Source organism: Dryobates pubescens, chromosome 35, assembly GCF_014839835.1.
Source record: "Dryobates pubescens isolate bDryPub1 chromosome 35, bDryPub1.pri, whole genome shotgun sequence".
Lineage (NCBI taxonomy): Eukaryota > Metazoa > Chordata > Aves > Piciformes > Picidae > Dryobates > Dryobates pubescens.
In genome coordinates, this window is record NC_071646.1 from 3,838,520 (window position 1) to 3,855,709 (window position 17,190).

Sequence of the window (17,190 nt, forward strand, 5' to 3'; positions counted from 1 at the left end):
ATTGACCCTTTGACCATCATTTCTCTCCCACCCCTTCCCCCACCCCCCCAAGCACTAAAAATCCTCCCCTCCCACTGTTCTCTTTTCCCTCTCTATAACCAGAGATAGATTATCTGAAGCTCCCCCCCCCCCTCTCTGAACTCACTGCAACAAATAACTTTGAGGTGGTTCTTTTTTTTGGGGGGGAGGGGAGAGGAGTTTGGTTTGGGGTTTCTTTTTTGAGTCATTGACTTCATTTTTGGGGTTTATTTAAAGGCCTTCTGCCCTGATTAGAGCCCAATGCAAACAAACTGTTTGTGCTTTGGGAAAGGCCCAAACACAAAGGTCTTTTCTAGGGAAACAACACACACACACAACAAAAAGCCCAACCCCAAGCTGGGAGCATTTTTATGGCTTGAAAAGCATAAAGAAAAAGGTAAAAATAATTATATATATATATATATATAAAAAATATACTAAACCAACTCTAATATTTGCTTTCTTGTGTTTTACTGTCACAGATTGAATTACAGCTTTTATGAATGATTAAATTTGAGTCCATTTTCAGTTTGGTTTCTGTGGTTTTGTTACTGGGGTTTGTTTTTTTCCCCCCCCCACCTCCACCCCCAGGCTTTGGTTTTCCAGGGTTTATTTTGGGGTTTTTTTTGTGTTGTTGGGTTTGGGTTTTTCTCCTTCTCCTCCTTCTCCTTCTCCTTCTCTTCCTCCTCCTTCTCCTCCTCCTCCTCTTTCTCCTCCTCCTTCTCCTCCCTCCTCTCCTCCTCCTCCTTCTCCTCCCTCCTCTCCTCCTCCTCCTTCTCCTCCCTCTCCTCCTCCTCCTCCTCCTCCTCCTCCTCCTCCTCCCATGTGTTCTGGATTCCTCTTCCCTTTGGCTCCATCCACTTGTCTGTTCTGAGCAGTCCCAGCAGCCTGCTGTTGTCCCAGTGCCATCTCTTCGCTCCCCGCTGAAGCGCAGCAGGCTCCCCCCCGACCTCCTCTGGACCTTCTCCCGGCTGGCTGAAGATTGGATTCAGTGCTTCCCTCTGGGCAGTTCTTTTCCTCTCTCTACAACTTTGCTTTCATCCTGTAGCAAGGTCTGACTTCTCCTCTGATCTTTGCTTGCACACCACCGTGTACTTTTTGGGGTGGAATGCCTGGGTTCTGACAGTGCCACCCCGGGGCGGGCAGCAGCCCCGAACCATCTCTCCTGGCCAGCACCTGGAAGCGGAGCTGTGGAGCTTGGAAGTTGGTTGTGTTGAAAGGCAGCTTCCACACGGCAGATGTCAGCTGAGAGCTGGCAAACGTTCCCCTTCCCCCACCTGCAGTCAGCTGAGGGGACTTGTTGCTCCATTTTTTGGGGTTGGTTTTAGATCCCTGTTGGATTTCTTTCTCGACCCCCTGTTGGCTTTGTCAAGTGGAAAAGGAGCAGGATGCGACGAGAGCCGCCGGTGCCTGGCCTCCCTCCTGTCTGTATGCAAGGACAAGAAACCACCTGTGGGGGAGCCTGGGGGCCCGAGCCCCATCCTGGGTGTGATGCTGCTGGAATTCCTGCAGTGCTGGAGGACCTGCTCCTGCTTTGCTTCTGAGTTAAGTGAGAGGAGAAAACCTATCTTCAGCAGCGGAGAAAAGGCGGAGGCCAGGCTCCGTCCTGCTTGCGGCAACGGGAAGTGGAAATGCAGTAGCTGGAGAGCAGTTTGTTCCTGGAGCCTTTGTGTGGTTTTGGTCAGGAAGCAGGGGAAGAAATTGCTAGGAAGAGCTCTTTCTCAACCTGTGTGAAGCAGCTGTTGGCTGAGCCAGAGCTCCCAGTCTCTGAAGTGCGGCCCAACCAAGACTGGACGCAAACATTTGGATGCTGACGGCGTGACAACATCCAAGCATCTGCCTACTTAACAAGCTGCTAGGACAAAGGTAGTTCCTTAGCTGGTTGTCTTCAACCTTCCTATGTGCTTCCTTTTTCAGGAGGAGCAGGAGCATGGGCTTGCAGGTTGGTTAACTTTGCTAAATGTACAAATATTTTAGTAATAAAGGAATTTTCATCTACCTGCTGCTGGCTGCCTGCCTCTTGCTCTGCAAACACAGCCACAGCCTTTGTTCTGGCTACAGGGAGCATCTGGGTGAGTTCAGCTCAGCTCACAGCAGGAGAGGGATCTTGCCCTCACACCAAGAAGGACACTGAGGGGCTGGAGTGGGTCCAGAGGAGGACACTGAGGGGCTGGAGTGGGTCTGGAGAAGGACACTGAGGGGCTGGAGTGGGTCCAGAGGAGGACACTGAGGGGCTGGAGTGGGTCCAGAGGAGGACACTGAGGGGCTGGAGTGGGTCTGGAGTTGGAGCAGCTGAGGGAGCTGGCTGGGGTTGTTCAGCCTGGAGAAGAGGAGGCTGAGAGGAGACCTCATTGCTCTCTGCAACTACCTCAAAGGAGGCTGGAGCCAGGTGGGGTTGGTCTCTTCTCCCAGGCAACAAGTGACAGGACAGAAGGAAATGGCCTTGAGTTGCAGCAGGGAAGGTTTGGGTTGGACATTAGAAGAAACTTCTCCACTGAAAGGGTTCTCAAAGGCTGGAGCAGGCTGCCCAGGGAGGTGGTTGAATCCCCACCCCTGGAGGTGCTCCAGTACCTCAGAGATGTGGTGCTGAGGGCCATGGCTTGGCACCAGCCTCAGCAGAGTTAGAGAATGGTTGGACTGGTTGACAAAGGTCTTGCCCAACCAACACCATTCTATGACTCCAAGAGCTTTACCCCTGCCAGCACAGCTGATGTGTGTGGGGCTGGGGCTGCAGCATCCCTGCAGCATCTCCCAGTCCAGCCCTTCCCATGGCATCTCTGGTTGGACTGGTGAAGGTAAGTTTTTGTCTGTAACAGGGGCTGCCTGAGGCACATCAGGGCCTGCTCCTGAGCACCAAGCAGAGGGGTGGGTGTCTGAGGGGCACCCGATGGTGGCTGCACGCCGAGCACCCCATGGAACCTCTGCTCACCCGCGGCTGGCTCCATGGGGAGGCAGGAAGGGCAGCCTGCGCTCCCGAAGAGGTAGTAAACTCGATGTAAATGCTGGAGCAAGAAGTGGAAGGGGAGTGGAGGCTCTTCCCGTGCTCGTTTGCCACTAGATGGGAGTGTGGGAAAGCGGCCGGCGCTGGGGCGGTGGCAGCGCAGCGCAGCGCAGCGCAGCGAGAACCCTGCAGAGGGTGAAGCCCTGGCTGCTGCTCCAGGCTCCTCAGAGCCCTTCCCTTTGTGCCTTACACGAGTTCGTTTTCTCCCTGGATTTTTTTCCCTTCTTTCCAACGGATTTTAGCACAAAAGCTCCACTTCTGCCCGTGGATCCTGCAGCAGGTGCTGCTGCCTGGCTGTGTCGTCCTGCAGCACTCTGGTGTTGAATGTTCAGAAAGGAGTTGATCACAGGATGTTAGGGGTTGGAAGGGACCTTCGAAGAGCATCCAGTCCAACCCCCCTGCCAGAGCAGAGAATCCAGCACAGGTCACACAGGAACACATCCAGGGCTGGAAAGGCTCCAGAGAAGGAGACTCCACAACCTCTCTGGGCAGCCTGCTCCAGGGCTCTGTGACCCTCACAGTGAAGAAGTTCCTCCTCATGTTGAGGTGGAACCTCCTGTGCTGGAGTTGATATCCATTGCCCCTTGTCCTACCCCAGGGTGCAGCTGAGCAGAGCCTGTCCCCTCCCTGCTGCCCCCCAGCCCTCAGATATTGATAAACATTGATTAAATCCCCTCTCAGTCTTCTCTTCTCCAGCCTGAACAGCCCCAGGGCTCTCAGCCTCTCCTCACAGGGCAGTGCTGCAGTCCCTTCAGCATCCTGGTAGCCTCTGTTGGACTCTCTCCAGCAGATCCCTGTCCCTCTTGAGCTGGGGAGCCCAGGACTGGCTGCAGTGCTGGTGGTGACTCTGGTGGCCAGGCCTTCAGTTGGCTCTTCAGAGTCAGATCAGTGTTGGCAAAGTCAGGCTCTGCAGAGCATCTTTCTGCCTTTGAAACCTTTTCTTCCCCCCCCCCCCCCCCCCCCCCCCCCCAAGACACAAACTTTGGATGTTTGGAGTTCCCTTCCTCTCCAATCTTTATGTTAAAGAGCTTTTGAGCCCCATTTCAATCTTCTGTCAGCTTTGCTTTGGGGGGGAGGTGGTGCAGAGCTCTTCTTCAGACTGAAGAGCCCCAAGGTGGCCTAATGAAAAGGTAAAATGAAGACACAGAGAGCAGAACTCATTTCATCTTTCTGCCTGTGAGCAGCACCCAGCCAAACACAGGAACCCAGTGAAGCCTCCCAGTCCCCTCAGCCATCCAGCTCCTATCCATGTGGACTTGGCACAGCCTCAGCTGGGGTGATTCACTGCTGTCTGTGCAGCCAGCCTGCTCCTCAACCTCTCCACCTCTATTTGCCTCTCTATTTTTGGTGTTATCTGAGGGCTATTTTAAATCCTGCCCTCCCATCCAGCCTGGGTTGGTGGAACAGCCAGGAACTGCCCAGTGATGCCCTCCCTGGCTGGAGAGCTGCCAGATCCAGTTTTGATTTGAGCCAAACATGGCAGTGAAGCAAGAGCTGGGGAGGAGGTGTTGCATTGTCCTTGGAGCCAGCTGGTTGCCTCCAAACTGGAGAGACCTTCTATGAAGAGAGACTGCAGCCAATTCTGAGCTCCCCAGCTCAAGAGGGACAGGGATCTGCTGGAGAGAGTCCAACAGAGGCTACCAGGATGCTGAAGGGACTGCAGCACTGCCCTGTGAGGAGAGGCTGAGAGCCCTGGGGCTGTTCAGGCTGAAGAAGAGAAGGTTCTGAGGAGACCTAATTGTGGCCTTCCAGTATCTGAAGGGGGCTACCAGAAAGCTGGGGAGGGACTTTTGAGGGTGTCAGGGAGTGATAGGACTGGGGGGGATGGAACAAAACTAGAAATGGGGAGATTCAGGTTGAATATTAGGAAGAAGTTCTTCCCCATGAGGGTGGTGAGAGACTGGCACAGGTTGCCCAGGGAGGTGGTGGAAGCCTCATCCCTGGAGGTGTTTGCAGCCAGGCTGGATGTGGCTGTGAGCAACCTGCTGTGGTGTGAGGTGTCCCTGCCCATGGCAGGGGGGTTGGAACTGGCTGAGCCTTGAAGTCCCTTCCAGCCCTGACAATTCTGTGACCCTGCCAGCTGCAGTGTGTTGATGTGGGAGGTCACCAGCAGCAACAGGAGAAGCTCAACCTTAAGTTCAGTGTCAACCTTTGCAGCATGCCCCAAACTCAGGCACTGAAGAGGTGAAATTGGCTGTTGGGGGGGAGCAGGCACTGTGCAGTACATGGCCAGGGTGATGCTGGACCATCCTCCTCACAGCTTCCCACTGCAGTGACCGTTCCACATCCTGGCATTTGGCTGCAGTGTGGTCTGCCCAACGTGGGGCAGAGCCTGGCTCTGGTCTTCCTGGAGAGAAAGCCCCAAGCTGAGAGATGAGCCCTGAGCAGGAGCAGCCAGAGGAGCTGCTCTGGAAGGTCCCCAGCAGCATCACGAAGCTGCATCACAAGGAAAATGCCCAGCAGCAAAACCAGCACTTGGCTGAGCTTGCTGCCTCTGGGCATTTCCTGCACCTTCAGCTTGGTTTTGTTGCCAGCCAAGGTACTGGGCAGCAGGTTGTGATGGCTTCCTGCACCCAACACTCACCTGGAGCTTCCCTTCCCCGAGGAGCTCCTCCTGCCTGTGCCTCGGAGAGGTCTCTGCTCTGCCAGGGCCATGCAGGAATCTCCTGCCCGTGGTCAGAGCTGGGGACAGGCAGGTTTGGCCAGCAAGTGCCCTCTGAGCTCCCAGCCTGGGGCAGCTCAGTGCAGAGCCCCAAGCCAGCTCTAGAAACAGACTAATTAGAGGCTCTGCCAGGGCTAATTAGCCGTGCTGCAGGCTCCCAGTAGCCCTGGCACAGGGCTGTGCCTCTGTGGCTGCTCCAGGCTGAGGCCAGGCTCTTGCCCTTAGCTCTGTTGCTGCCTAATCCCAGTGTTGGGAAACAGTATTTGGATCATCCTGGGAATGCCACCAGCCTTTTCTCCCTCACTTTGCAGGGAAGTTGCACAGCAGGAAACTTGGCTCTGTTCCTTGGGCTTGTTCCAGCCAGCAGAGGCCAGAGCAGGGAGTGACACCCTGTGATCCACATTGTCCTGCACCCTCTGTCCCTCTTCTCCAACGGGATGCACTTGGAGAGAGCAGCAGCAGAGGGAGAGCAAATTATTTGTCAGGATTTTGGACAAGCCAGTGACAGAGCTGGAACTGCAGCCTTGTGCTGGTGTCTGAGGTGCCAGGCCTGCTGGGGTGGCCAGGCCAGCTCCAGACTAAATCCAACCTGCACCTTTTGGATCCTGATTTCACCACCTCCCTTTGGGTCCTGCTTTCACCTCCCTTTGGATCCTAATTTCACCTCCCTTTGGATCCTGATTTCACCTCCCTTTGGATCCTGCTTTCACCTCCCTTTGGGTCCTGCTTTCACCTCCCTTTGGATCATGACTTCACCTCCCTTTGGGTCCTGACTTCACCTCCCTTTGGGTCCTGATTTCACCTCCCTTTGGGTCCTGATTTCACCTCCCTTTGGATCATGACTTCACCTCCCTTTGGGTCCTGACTTCACCTCCCTTTGGGTCCTGACTTCACCTCCCTTTGGATCATGATTTCACCTCTCTTTGGATCCTGATTTCACTTCACTTTGGATCATGACTTCACCTCCCTTTGGGTCCTGATTTCACCTCCCTTCGGGACAGCACTGCCCCTGGCACCGTCTCTTTCCCGGTCCCAGGCAGAAGCCTGAGCTCCAGCACCTCTGGCATTTTCTTTGGGTGGTACCCACGTGGAAGGCCAACAGCCATCCCCCCTCCCCTGGCATGTCACGCCAGCCCGGGGGGGTGAATGAGGAGCCTGTTGTGCTGCCCAGGGAGGATGCTCTGGGCGCTGGCAGCGAGCCCGAGCCGTGCCCGCAGGGACGGCAGCGGCACGGCTGGCACGGCCAGCAGCTGCTCCTGCCTGCCACGGCCCAGCATCAAGCAACAAAGGAGAGATTCAGGGGGCCCGGCGTGGCTCTGGGCGCCGAGCACACAGAGGCATGCTGGAGCTGGGTGAGGCAGCGGTGGGCAGCCTCTGGCCGCGGGCAGTGGGTGCCACACGGGGCCAGCACAGCCGCAGGCTCCAGGGATTAATTTCCATGGAGCGCTGCTCTGCAGCCAAGAAACCTGAGACCCCCTCCCGCCCCCCACCCCCCCGGGTGTCCTTCGGAGTGGCCCCAGGGAGAGCAGCAGCCGCCAGGAGCTGAGCTCTCAGCAAGATCAGAGTTCATCACTCTGCCTTTTCCCCTTCCCACAACTGAAAGGGAACTCCAGCTTCTTGCAGCCCTTTGTGAGGGAGGGGTGCTGGAGCTGAGTGAAAGCAGCTCTGCTGCCCTGTCCTAGCCAGGTCGTTACAGATCCCGGGACAAAGTGGCTTCAGACACCTCCTACCCCTGCTCAGCCTTCCCCTTGGTCTGCCTGGTGAGACTGCAGCTCAAATCCTGGGTTCAGTTCTGGGTCCTTCACTCCAAGAAGGTCATTGAGGGGCTGGAGGGGCTGAGAGGAGGGCAATAAAGCTGGGGAAGGGTCTGGAGAGCAGAGCTGGTGAGGAGCAGCTGAGGGAACTGGGATTCAGTCTGGAGGAAGCTGAGAGGAGACCTCATTGCTCTCTACAGCTCCCTGAAAAGAGGCTGGAGTGAGGTGGGGGTCAGTCTGTTCTCCTTAGCATCAGGTGATAGAATGAGAGGAAATGGCCTGAAATTGCACCAGGGGAGCTTCAGGTTGGAGAGGAGGAAGAATTTCTTTGCTGCAAGAGTGGTCAGGGATTGGAACAGGCAGCCCAGGGGGGGGTGGAGTCCCCATCCCTGGGGGTGTTCAAGAAATGTGTTGCCATGGCACTTGGGGCCACGGTTTGGTGGCCATGGTGGGGTTGGGTTGACAACTGGACTTGATCTCAGAGGTCTCTTCCAACCCACACAATCCTCTGATCCTCTCTGTGGCTGCAACATTTTGAGGGCTGTGGCCATCCAGCACCCTGTGGCCATCCAGCACCCTGTGGCCATCCAGCACCCTGTGCCCATCCAGCACCCTGTGCCCATTTTCCCTTGCCAGTGAGCAGTGTCAAGCTGCTGTGTCAGTTTGGCTTAAACTCACAGGGGGGGCTGGCTTGATGGGAAGCAGTTTAGGTTATTCAATATGACTGCTCAGGAGCCCCTGCAGCATAATCCTGTGTGATAAATGATGTTTGAAACGAGGCAGCCCCGAGCCTGGGGGCTGCTCATGGTTAATCTGCAGGAGCAGGGAAAGGCAGAGCCCTGGCAGGGCTGCAAAGGGCAGAGGCTGGACTCAGAGGAACCAAGAGCTAAATCTGTGACCTGGCCTCGAGTGTCACAGCAAAGAGAAACTGAACTGGAGATCTTCCTGTGAGGGGCAGCAAAGCCAACCCCCTCTGTACCTGTGGGATTCTCTCCTGGAACCTGCACCTTGGTGACTGATTCTTGACATTGGCTTGTGCAGCAATCTGGCCAGAAACCAGAATGGCAAAGAAAAGCTTCTTGTTCTCTGCAATCCTATTAGAAACACAGAGGAATTCCCAAGAAAACCTCCATCCTCTGCAGGGCTCCATCGGGGGCAGGGATTTATTTCCCCTGGCAGCCCCCCTCAGGCTCTAGTGGAGCAAGGGAGATGTTGTTTTGCTGCCCTTGGAGTGAAGTCTTCTGATCTGCCCAGTTCTGGGCCCCTCAATTTAAGAAGGACATTGAGGTACTTGAATGTGTCCAGAGAAGGGCAAGGAGGCTGGGGAGGGGTATGGGGCACAGCCCTGGGAGGAGAGGCTGAGGGAGCTGGGGTTGCTTAGCCTGCAGAAGAGGAGGCTCAGGGGAGACCTTCTTGCTCTCTCCAACTCCCTGAAGGGAGGTTGTAGCCAGGTGGGGGTTGGGCTCTTCTCCCAGGCAAGCAGCAGCAGAACAAGAGGACACAGTCTCAAGCTGTGCCAGGGGAGGTTTAGGCTGGAGGTGAGGAGAAAGTTTTTCCCAGCAAGAGAGATTGGCCCTTGGGATGTGCTGCCCAGGGAGGTGATGGAGTCCCCATCCCTGGAGGTGTTTAAGAAGAGGCACTTGGTGCCATGGTTTAGTAGTCAGGAGGTGTTGGGTGCCAGGTTGGACTTGATGATCTCTGAGGTCTCTTCCAACCTTATTGATTCTCTGACTCTAATTGTCTTGATTTGGGGCTGCCAGGAAAATCCACCCAGGCCCCTGAATCAAGAGGAGGATCAAAGCACCCAGCAGCCCCAACTGCCTCATGCCCACAGGTCACTCTGGAGCTTGGAGGCTGTATCCAGAGGGCACAAACCTGGCCCCCAGTGAGTTTGGAGTTTGGTCATCAGCTGGGATTTGCATGGTTAACTCTTTCAGTGCCCTTTCCCAGCTGAAAAGCCTGGAGGGGGTTAAAAACATCAGGAGAGGCAAGATTTGGCATGGCCCTGAGCAACCTGCTCTAGCTGGAGATGTCCTGCTGACTGCAGGGGAGCTGGACAAGATGACCTTTGAAGGTCTCTTCTGCCCCATTCTATGGTTCCATGACCTGGATTTGCTGCACTCCTGAGCTCAGGGTGGTCCCCTCCTCCCTTCAGCTGATGATGCAGAGTCTGATTAGCAGCTGCTGGGCAGCTTCTGGCTCTCTCCTTCTGAAACTAGCAGTGTTCAGGGCTTGACCCAGGAGGATCCGGTGTGAGATAAGCTTCCCAGAGTGGGGCCAGGGCTGAAGTAATAACTGAATGTGAGGTGCTGAGTGAGCCACCTAAGGATGAGTCAGAGCAGCTAGAGGCAAAGCCACTGCCCTTGGGAAGGAGGGAAAAGGCTCCTGGGTGTCTCCTCGGCCGCCTGCCAGCCTGGGGCTGAGCTCTGGGAGCTGCCAGGAGTAGATTTCCTAGGGAGAAAGGGTGGAGAAAGGGTCCCCATCCCTGGGGCTGTGCTGGGTGCAGGCACCCCTAATGCCATTGAAGCCTGCTCTGGGTGTCTGGGGGCTGGGCACCTGCCCCTCTCCTGCAGCCACTGGTGGTCCAGGCAGTGCAGATGAGCTGCTTTGGCCTCATCCATGCCCAGGCTGGCAGAGCCTGGGCTGACCAGGGAGCCAGAGCCTGGGGTGACCAGGGAGCTAGAACCAGGGCTGATGAGGGAGCCAGAGCCTGGGCTCAGCAGGAAGCTAGAACCTGAGCTGACCAGGGAGCCAGAGCCCTGGTGCTGGCTCTCGTTTCACTGCTCTTGGATTTCCCACTTCCTTTAATTTTTCATCAGCTGTGTGGTCACTGCTCCTGGTGGAGGTGGCTCTCTGGGAAGCAGAAGAAATCAAGTGTTTATTTTTAGGAGCTGCAGAAAGAGCTCAGTCCAAGGCAAGAGCAAACCAATTACTTCAGGTCGCATGCAGCCTTCTGAGCAGCAAAGAGGAGAGGTTTTGTAAGTAGCAAATGCCCTGAACCCCTTTGCCATGAAGCTGCTGTCAAGGAGAGCATCACTGAACCCTTTGAGGAGCACATCTAACTCCCCGGGGGTGGGAGGTGGTGCTGGCAGCCTGCTGCAGACACCTCACAGCTCCATGCATCCCTTTGGATGGGGCAGCCAAGGGGGCTGCTGCTGCTGCTGCTGCTCCTGGCACAGCCCCTCCAGCCTGAAAGCCTCTGTCCTCGGGGGTATTTTGTTCTGCTTGAAGTGGCCTCCCTGCTGCTATTCCTGGACCAGTTTTAGGGCATCCATTGCCCAAGGCTTCTCGCTGGGTCCTTTCTGGAGACCTGGTGGCTGTGGAAGAGGAGCAGGGGTGGGAGGGAGGCTCCTCCCGGAAGGCTCTCGCTCTGTAATTAAGCTGAACGAGAGACTCTGAGCGAAACCTCTGTGCCTTGCTCTGCCTGAGCAAACACAAAGAAAAGAAAAGGACTGAAGCAGACAATTAAAACAAGCAATAAAAATCACACAGAGAGGTCCCTGGAATGATTTCTTTCTTTTTCCTTGACACACTCTGCCCCCAACAAGTGCCACATGCCCTGTGTATAAATAGCAGCTGCCCAGACTTGCTTAATCATCCCATTGTTGCTTTATAATATTAATTAAACATTCCTCTGGGATTGTTTGCATCCTAATTAAGTCGGGAACTTAACAAAAGACGGTGGAGAAACCAAACAAGTGGGTGCTGGGGTGGGGAGGGGAAGGGAAGGGAAGGGAGAGGGGGAGTGCCCAGCTCCTGGTTTGCTGCGCCGTGCTGGAGAGGAAACAGCAGCATTGCAGGAGGGGGAGGTGGGGATCAAAGCACTTTTAGCGGTCAGCAGCGAGGGGAGCTGTTGGATGAAGGCTCCTTGGGGATGAAGAGCAGCTCTTTGCTCCGGGGGTGGTTGGGAGGGAGGGCTGCGGGCAGTGAGCTGCCGTCTGGGTGTGCTGGGGGGAGAAGGGGCGGGGGGGGATGAGGCTCTGCCTGTCAGCCAGACACGAGTGAATCGTCCCTGGCAGGAACCCACCCCTATCAAAGGGACAATTAATCTGCAGCTGCTCGGCGAGGGGGGACGGGGACGGGGACGGGGAGGGGGACAAGGAGCTGCGTGAATGGCATTCAGCCGCCCGCCACCGGCGGCAGCTGGGGGCTGGGGCTGCAGGAGGAATCCTGAACATCCCACTGGGGTGCGGGAGCCCTGCAGGTGGGAGGGGGGATGGCTGGCCAGCCAGGGCTCGGCACCCATCCCCACGGGTGACAAACTGCTTGGAAAAGGCCACTAAGATCGTCCTGTCCAGCTGTCAGCACAGCCCCACCATGGCCCCCAAAGCATGGCCCCGTGTGCCCCACGGCCACACACCTCCTGAGCACCTCCAGGCATGGGGACTCCACCACCTCCCTGGGCAGCCTGTGCCAATCCCTCACCACGCCTGCAGCAAAGAAATTCTCCCTCATCTCCAACCTAACTCTCCCCAGGCCTTTTCCTTTCATTCTATCGCCCGATGCTAGGGAGAAGAGCCCAACCCCACCTCACTCCGACCTCCTTTCAGGGAGCTGTAGAGAGCAATGAGGTCTCTCTCCTCCAGACGAACATTTCACTGCAGTGTGACCCCAGCTGTGCTCTCATCCGCAGTGCTGGTGGGGGGCACGGGCTGGGGGCTCTGCCCTGGGGACAATCCTTCCCCGGGAGGAAGAACCCTCCCTGGCCAACGTTCTCCTGGTGCCTGCTGGGCTGAGCCTCATCCTCTCCATCTTCCCCTTTCATGTAGCTAGGAAGACTTGAGCACATTGTTCCCGACTCAGACTCATGCACCCTGCAGGGATGTGCTGTGAATTACTTCCCAAATGATGTGAGTAATTAAACTCAATGAGAGGGTATCCTGTTAAATAACGTAATTAGGGGAGCGGAGCCAGCACGATGAGTGCAGCAGCAGCGGTTTTGTTCTGCCTGCAGACAGCTTTTAACTCCTTCCCTCTTCCCTCTCTTCCCTGGGCTCCTCAGCTATGCCAGCACAGCACAGCACTGAGCTCTCTTCAGGAGCTCCAGAGCCTCACTGCTTCCCCCGGGGCTTCTTCCAGCCCCAAGGCTTTCCCTCCCCTCAGGTTCCATCTCTGAGCCATGTGGGGGGGACATGGGCAGGGCTGCAGCTTGAAGCTCATCAACATCATCTTAGGCTGGATGTTAGGAGGAAGCTCTTCAGAGAAAGAGAGATTGGCCCTTGGGATGTGCTGCCCAGGGAGGTGGTGGAGTCACCATCACTGGAGGTGTTTAGGAAGAGCCTGGATGGGGCACTTGGTGCCATGGCTTAGTTGATTAGATGGTGCTGGGTGAGAGGTTGGACTGGATAATCTCAAAGGTCTCTTCCAAACTGGTTAATTCTATTCTATTCTATTCTATTCTATTCTATTCTATTCTATTCTATTCTATTCTATTCTATTCTATTCTATTCTATGCAAGATATCTACTTTCAACCCCTTGCCATGACCAGCTCAAGGCTCCATCCAAGCTTGCCTTTGAAGTGGCCTTCCAGGATCTGAAGGAGGCTACAAGAAAGCTGGGGAGGGACTTTTGAGGGTGTCAGGGAGTGATAGGTCTGGGGGGAATGGAGCAAAAGTAGAAGTGGGGAGATTGAGATTGGATGTTAGCAAGTTCTTCCCCATGAGGGTGATGAGAGACTGGCACAGGCTGCCCAGGGAGGTGGAAGCCTCATCCCTGGAGGTGTTTGCAGCCAGGCTGGAGGCTGTGAGCAACCTGCTGTAGTGTGAGGTGTTCCTGCCCATGGCAGGGGGGTTGGAACTGGCTGAGCCTTGAGGCCCCTTCCAACCCAACCCATTCTATGACTCCAGATTCTGTGAGGATGAGGCTGGATCAGCCTGGACCAAAACTATCAATTCACCAACATATCCATTTCCACAGACACTGCAGGCTTCATGTGCTAATCCCAGAGGAAACTAAACGGCTTGGGAAGCCAAGTGCCAGCAGGAGGAATGTCTGTTCCTTTCTGCTGGTTGAGGGCAGGGGCTGGAGCCTGTCTCCAGCAGGAAGTTCACATTGCCCTTCAGAGAAGGGCAGCAAGGCTGGGGAGAGGCCTCGAGCACAGCCCTGGGAGGAGAGGCTGAGGGAGCTGGGGTTGCTTAGCCTGGAGAAGAGGAGGCTCAGGGGAGACCTTCTTGCTCTCTCCAACTCCCTGAAGGGAGGTTGTAGCCAGGAGGGGGTTGGTCTCTTCTCCCAGGCAAGCAGCACCAGAACAAGAGGACACAGTCTCAAGCTGTGCCAGGGGAGGTTTAGGCTGGATGTTAGGAAGGAGTTCTTCCCAGAGAGAGAGATTGGCCATGGGAATGTGCTGTCCTGGGATGTGGTGGAGTCCCTGTCCCTGGAGGTGTTCAAGAGGGGATTGGATGTGGCACTTGGTGCCATGGTTTAGTCAGCCAGGAGGTGTTGGGTGCCAGCTTGGACTTGATGCTCTTTTTGGTCTCTTCCAACCTTATTGATTTATGATTCTGTGCTCCTTCCTCCTGCTGCTAACTCCAAGGGGGCTCTGCTAAGGGTCTGCATCTGGCCAGATGGCTCCCACTGCAGGGCTGGCATCTAAATCATTCATTGCTAGTGTGGTGTTCAGGACTTTGCTGTCTCCCAGAGGAAGCACTGAGCAGTCCTTCACTTGGTGCTTGGCTTTTTTTCCCCAGCTGTGATGTGCAGAGGGCTGTGGCTCTCTCTGTTCCTCTTTCATTTTCAGCTTGTTTGTACTGCTGCAGGGCAGTGTGATGTTGGGAAGATGTGTCACATCTAATTACACTTGTCACATGCAATCATATTATGCCAACCTGCCCCCCCCCCCAACCCTGAGCCCCTGCTGGGAACATAATCCCCTCTGCTAGGGATCTGGGGAAATGTACCTCTGAGTGCTGCAGCAGTGCCAGCTTCTCCTGGAGGAGGTCCTGCCACACCAAGGGCAGGACCACCTCCTCCTCAGCCCCTCAGCATGGGGCACAGAGGTCCCTCCTGCCCAGGTGGGATGCCAGAGCTCTCACCACCGTGCTGCCACTGTCACCATCCCCCCACCCTGCTGCTGGCAGCCTGGGGCTGCTCCTGCACCCAGGGCTTGGCTGGTGGAGGTGAGAGGTCCTGGAGTGCTTTGGGCTGTAGCAGTGCTCCTGAGCACAGGAGGAGGAGGAGGAATCACTGCTGGGGGTTGGAATCATACCACAGGTTTTTAGGCAGGGTGAGAGTGGCTCATCCTGCCCAGCCCCGAGGGATTCAGAGGGATCATAAATCTCTGCAGCAGGAGGAGTTCTGCTCCACTTTTCCTGGCAGTGCATCCCATCTCCAGTGAATTTCCCAAGGCTCTGTGGCTGCAAGCTGCAAGCAGAGGGTTTGCTCCCCTCCATCTGAGGGGACACCTCAGAAAAGGCAAACAGCACAGCCTGGGAAGAGCTCAGACACTGCCAACAGCACCTCCCACCAGTGAGGGGGCTGAAAAACAGGTGAGCAGGGACTGGAAAGATCCCCTTTGCAACCCAGAGGAGCTGATCCCTCCTTTGGCAGGCAGAGCTGGAGTCAGGGTGCAGGAAGCTCAGCACAGAGCTGCCCGTGGAGGTTTCCACACAATGAGCAGGAGCTCAGGCAGCTGCCTGCAGGAGTGCCTGGCTGACTGCCTGGGGGTGCCAGCTCCCAGTAACTGCTCTGGAGCAGAATGGGGAGACCAGGAGGAGAAGGTCTGGGCAGGTAGCTCAGGGCAGCTGCAGCTGAGTCACCCCAGAATATGAGGAGCACCTTCAGCATTCCATGATCATGGCCCTGGGGAAGGGAATACCTTGGGCTCTGCAGGGATGTTGGTGGCCATGGCTCCTGGAACTGGAGCTGCTCCTCTCAGCCTCACAAGGGTGGGGGAGAGGTGAGATCCCTCAAGTCCCCAGGACACTTTTCCTGCCTGCCTTGGCCATTGGTGCTGGCTGCCAGGAGAGCTGTTGGGCTGGACAGGGTTAGCAGAGTCACCAGTTCTGGAGCCCCTATTACAGGAAGGATCTGGAGGTGCTGGAAGGTGTCCAGAGAAGGGCCACGAGGACGAGCAGAGGGCTGGAGCTGCTCTGCTGAGAGGACAGACTGAGGGAGTTGGGGTTGTGCAGTCTGGAGAAGAGAAGGCTCCCAGGAGACCTTCTTGTGGCCTTCCAGGATCTGAAGGAGGCTACAAGAAAGCTGAAGAGGGACTTTTGAGGGTGTCAGGGAGAGATAGGCCTGGGGGGGGATGGAGCAAAACTAGAAATGGGGAGATTGAGATTGGATGTGAGGAAGAAGTTGTTCCCCATGAGGGTGGTGAGAGACTGACACAGGTTGCCCAGGGAGGTGGTGGAAGCCTCACCCCTGGAGGTGTTTGCAGCCAGGCTGGAGGTGGCTGTGAGCAACCTGCTGCAGTGTGAGGTGTCCCTGGCCATGGCAGGGGATTGGAGCTGGCTGAGCCTTGAGGTCCCTTCCAACCCTGACAATTCTATGATTCTATGAGCACAGGGAGCTTGCTCCCTGCCAGTCTCACCACTGCCTGCCTCACCCTCTGCCCACACTGCTGCAAGATGCTGAGCTCTGGGACCTCATTTCGTGGTGCACTGCATGAGGTGCTGCAATGCCTTCGGTCTGGAGCAGGGGTGAAAGATACTCTGCAACGTTCCTGCTCTCTGGAGACACCCAGTCAGGCTTCTGAGGAGCTTGTTCAGCCCCAAAAGATTGTTACAGAGCAAAGCCAACGTGAGGGCCTGGAGTGCCCCTGCAGCTCCCCCAGGCAGGCACAGGGAGGCTGCTGTGAGCATATGCGTTTGAAAAGAGAGCAACTGCTCCATTGGGCAGCTGCTTAGCTCAGCCCCAGGGGCTGCTCCTGGTGCTCCCCTCTGCCTGCAGAGCCCTGGGAGGTGACAGCCCCCCCCCCGCTCTGCCAGCCTCCAGCCAGGCTGTGTCACTGCCAGAGCAAAGGGACTAATTAAAGCCGACAGGATGTCAGGTTCGTTAGCGGCAGGCTGGGAACGCCACGCCGCTGGCTCCAGCCCGATGTGGGGAACGCAGTGGAGCCCCCTGGGAAGGTCCAGCCTGAGCTGCTGGCACAGCCTCTGAATGTGGGAGCAGCTCTCCATCGTCATCTGAGCAGTGGGGCCCCCCTTCAAGCCCCCCAGAAAGCACAGCAGGGCCGGAGGCAGCCAGGAGGCTGTGTGGTAAAGCTGGCAGCCACCAGCAGCCAGCTCTGCTCTCTGCCAAGGGGCTCCTCTGCCTGCCCTGGCACCCCCTGCCACCCTGTGGGCAAAGGCTGGTGAGCAAAGGCAGCCCTAGGCTGCTCTCCCTCTGCTCCCTCTGCACAGTGCTGGCAGAGGGTCCTGGGTGGGCTTTGGTGCAAAGGATGCAGCAGGGACACCACCACCACCCCCCCCAGCTTCCTTTCCAGAGCCTGGAGCCTGTGTCCTGCTGGCTCTGGTGGGGTTTAAGTGAGCATTTAGAGCATGTCAGGGTGTGCTCCCTGAGTTAACCTCCAGCCTGCCCAAGGTGAGGAGTGACACAGGCTCAGCCCTTTCTTCTTCCCAGGGTATTGATTTCCCCCCTCTCGCTCTCCTCCTTGGAGGAAGCAAAGAAATCTGAGCCTGCTCAGAGGCTTTGCTCAACTCCACCGCTGCAGGCAGCGCTCCTGAGAGCCAGGGAGGGGAGAAAGCCGCTGGAGAGGGCCAGCACCCAGCCAGGACCAGCCAGAGAGGAGGATGAGGACACTCAGCCCCAGCAG